Source organism: Malus sylvestris, chromosome 15, assembly GCF_916048215.2.
Source record: "Malus sylvestris chromosome 15, drMalSylv7.2, whole genome shotgun sequence".
NCBI lineage: Eukaryota > Viridiplantae > Streptophyta > Magnoliopsida > Rosales > Rosaceae > Malus > Malus sylvestris.
The window spans coordinates 12,893,622-12,897,792 of record NC_062274.1 but is presented as its reverse complement, the minus strand read 5'-3'; the positions used below and the strand labels follow the sequence as shown (position 1 = coordinate 12,897,792).

The window sequence follows — 4,171 nt, the reverse complement described above, 5'->3', positions numbered from 1 at the left end:
ATATACACACATTATTATTTAATTTTAAATATATATTTGGCATTGTAACGTCCGTCAGATTTGGTTGAGATTTAATCTTAACCGTTGAATACAAATCAAAGTTCAAACCCTCGGAGAACTCAGTCCCTGTCTCTCTCTGTCTCTCGAGTCTCGGCTCGATCTCACCTCACCTCAGACAACCTCACCGTCACCACCCTCCTCGCCGATTTCTCTTTCCTTCTTCGATTCCGGCCACACCCACATCACAAGTGACTCACCTCTCTGAGCTCTCTCTCAAATCAGGTAAATTTTGGAATTAATTTAGGGTTTGAAATTTAGTTTAGGGTTCGAATTCTAGATTAGGGTTTGTGAAATTTAGCACTTGGAACGGATATGGAGTTTTATTTACATTGTGCCTTGTTTCTTTGTGGTTGGGCTCTCCACAATTAGGCATATGGAGACTCCTCATTCCAGGATTGTAAGCGAGCATCTGAAGCAGCTGTGACCATAATTATCAAGAATTTGCAGGTTTATCCTTTTTTATTTCTCTTTCTTTCCATTTTATAATATGGCGAGACTGGTTTTTCTCTCTACCCATTCCTAACAAGAAACAAGTAGATGTCTTATCCTTACTTCCCTTGCAACGTTTCTCTGGGGGGTTCTTGTTAAGTTTCTGCAGTCGAGGTAGTGATTTTTAGTTGGATGGTGTCATAGTTGTTAGTTTATATGTTTAGGGGCATATAATATATAACTCCATTTGCTTTAATACATGGATAGGTGTTATGCAGTTTTTGGTGGAAGTATTGGCATCAATATTGGTAAAGAATTATGCAGTATGTTAGGATTGTGCCTATATCTTGGACACAGGATTAGTTTTAAGATGTAAAATTCAGGTACTGCCGTGTAATCTCTTTTAATGAAGGCCACTGCTTGAAACGTGTGGGAAACATTCCCTTGGATGAATACAATGTTTCAATAATATGATGCATGTGTCGTCCTAAAATAAGCTCTCCGAGCTCTTGGGATTTTTGTGAGTCATGTCAGTGAGATGTTCATGCCCATGAGTAAGCTGTATCCTATTAGATGAAGTAAAATTTATGAATCAAGGCATGTCATTTTTCACTAGATATCAAGCTATTTCTTATTAGGCATTTATTGTGTTATGTGTCGTATTACTGTACTTTCTTAAGCATACTTTGACAGAAGAATGGACATTCACCATCTTTTGTGTTTTTAGTAATTAAGGAGAGTCGAAAGCGTAGAATTAGCAAATTTGGGTTTTGCAGATTGCTGAAAGAAGGAAATAGGAAATTGGTATCTTCTATACAAAGTAGTGTATAAGCCAAGAAGAAGAGGAAGTTTCTTTTGAACAAGGGAATGAATCATTTTCGAATGTGGAAAAATGTGGAAAGTTCTTCAAGTAGTGCTGATAATAGTGTTGACCAAATTGGCAGCATTGTTTCGAGCAGCTATGAGCATTCAACTGAAGAAAGGGATTTTGAGACTATGCCTTCTGCTCTTAATGGAGGGCTTAATGAAATAGAAAGGGATCATGGAGATGCCTTGCCGTTTAATAAGTCTCCCAGTGAACTAGAGTCCAGTAAGCATGTGAGTAAGGATAGTTCCAAGACAGAGTGGTCTGATGGTTTGCCATCTTTTCCTACTAACCCTGAGTCGTCTATGCTAAAAGATGAGTCGCTTGTTGATTTGAAAGAACTAAGTGTAGAGGAGGTCAATGATGGGGCAACTGGTTTTATGAGTAAGGACGTAAAGCCCCCTCCTTTGGCTGGGCATAATGTCATGAATATCATATTGGTAGCTGCAGAATTTGCTCCATGGTCGAAAACAGGTAATGTTTCGTAAGCCCAGAATGTGAGATGGCAATGTCCTCCAGCATGCATGTTTAATAGGCCTACCATTTGATTTACAATTCTATGGCTACTAAACCTGGAACAGAAAGGTATATGAGTCATCTACTTGTTTCTTCCAAAAGCCCAAATTATTTCGGGATTCCCGATTTGTCCCGAAACTATTTTGAGATTCCCGAAATTTGGGATTTTCGAAAATTTGGTTTAAGATCGGTCTTAAAATTGGAATTCCCGAAAACTTTAGTTTGGGAATCGGGACAAGGGTTTCGGTCTGGTATCCCATACCGAACTAGTATTCATGAAACGCTTCGCCCATGCCCTTCGCTTTTTAAAACATAAATTCACTTAATGTTGAATTTTTTTAACAATTTTTGTCAATAAGATTTAAATTCGAGAGATTGAATACAATAAAATAGGTTGTTTGTTTCTTTTAACAAGAAATATATTTATATATATAAAGTGTTGAAAACAAAATCTCGGATGCAGAGGTGAATATTTCTAACAAATTGAACTAAAAACTCAGTTATATTACAATCTTATTCTTCAAACTTAAATTTTCTACCGACTCTTTCAACGACTTAATTTGTTTGGTTTGCCATAAGATAAAAAATTGACATATTAGGGTTTGAGACGGTGCCAAGTGCCCCTTATCTTGTAAGATATTTCCTACTTTCAGACTTGGTTGTCAAAAGTGAGAACAAATCCAGTTCATGCATTATTAAATCAATAGAAAGAGACGTCTAACAAATATGAAAAGACGGTGGCAAAAAGCAGAAACACCAACTTGGTTTCGTGTCCTTGTAACCCAAGATGGACCAGAGAGCTACAAAACAAATATCAAAATTAAATGGAATTTTAAATGACCATAAAACTTCGTTTTTAGCATTTCTACCAAGTCTTGTTTAATCGTTGATCAATCTTTTCTACTTCTTTAATCGCTCACATCTAGTTTGTAGCTCGTAAAGCATTGAAAAATACTCATTAATCCATACATAAAAATAACGGTCTGTACTAAAATTGTTCAGATTTACATGACTAACTGTTATTGACACTTCAAAAAATGTATCATACTTTCTTCCCATACCAAAACACAATGGAAAATGGCTATAAAAGCAACTTTAGCTTTGCTAATACGGTTGTTATCTTCACATCATCAATCAAACAAAATCTGAGGTTAATCCGATCATTCTGGCGGTTTACAAACTTCTATACGTTCTTGGTTACCTTTTGATCGCTTTTGCTTGTCACTCTTCGTCCGTCATATTATGCGTTCTCATTTTAACATCCATCTTGGACCAAGCAATATAACAATGTGTCGCAACAAAACAAACGCACCTCATCAAGTCAAAGTATATGACTTGGGCCATGATGCCTGCCCATACCTTTCCATTTGGCCTCATTACAATTTAGTCTCTTGGCGATATACTAGAAAGTAGAAACGTATGGAGTTTACTATGTATTCTAATTACTAAATGTAGAAAAACAAGATAACGATGAACAACTTATATAGTTGCTTTGTTCAATTGCACTCAGAAAACCAAAAAATAAAAAAGCAAAAAGATTGTATTTCATGAGGGATTTTTTAGTGCATCGTAAATAATGTCTGGTTAACCAAACTGTCAAAATATTTATGGTTGAATTTTTTTATATTAAAATATCCAATCACTTGTATTATAATATTTAGTGTGCCGCGTAATATTCTTACATAGAAAAAATTTCTCCTATTTCGTATAAACCCAAAATTGGTGACTTTTCCTAAATTGTACAATATTCCACAACAGATATTTTTGGTCTTTTGTTTCCAGAAAGAACACGTCAACTATTTTTAGAATGTCCAACAGATGTTGGTCAATTTGGTCATGTGTTGGATGATGCCCGAAGTCTGATGATGAATTTTCCCCGAGGGATGGTCTCCTTTAGCAAGCACGAGACTAATAAGGTTGCACATGGTTTGGCAAGATTTAGCTTGAATGTAACCAATCTCGTTGTGTGGTTTGAGGAACCACAAGATATTATCTTAGATATTTTGTTTGAGGATAGTAATTCTAATTAGTATGTTGGTGCGATATGCTCTTTTTTCCTCAAACTGAATTGAAATCTCTGGCAAGGTTTTTATCAAAGCCCTTTATATGCATCATTTCCTTTGTTTGTATGTATTCCTCCGTTATTAATGAATATCGTAGTCCATTTTCAAAAAAGATTGTTAAACACAATATAGCTTTTGGTCTTCAGTCGCCTTATTTGAAAGCAAGGAAACTCGCCTTCGATAAGTTAAACACAATCAATTCTATAGCCTTTGGTCATCCTTCCCTTTTGTATAAGTA

The 4,171-nt window shown here is 35.7% G+C and overlaps 1 long non-coding RNA gene across 1 annotated transcript; it reads left to right on the top strand.

Annotated features, from left to right (window-relative positions):
* On the top strand, window positions 1–1,104 carry LOC126604954 (uncharacterized). Its single transcript, XR_007616792.1, has 2 exons — window positions 1–282; window positions 430–1,104. It is a non-coding gene; the product is annotated as an uncharacterized LOC126604954 (long non-coding RNA).
* Window positions 1,105–4,171: the final 3,067 nt, after the last annotated feature.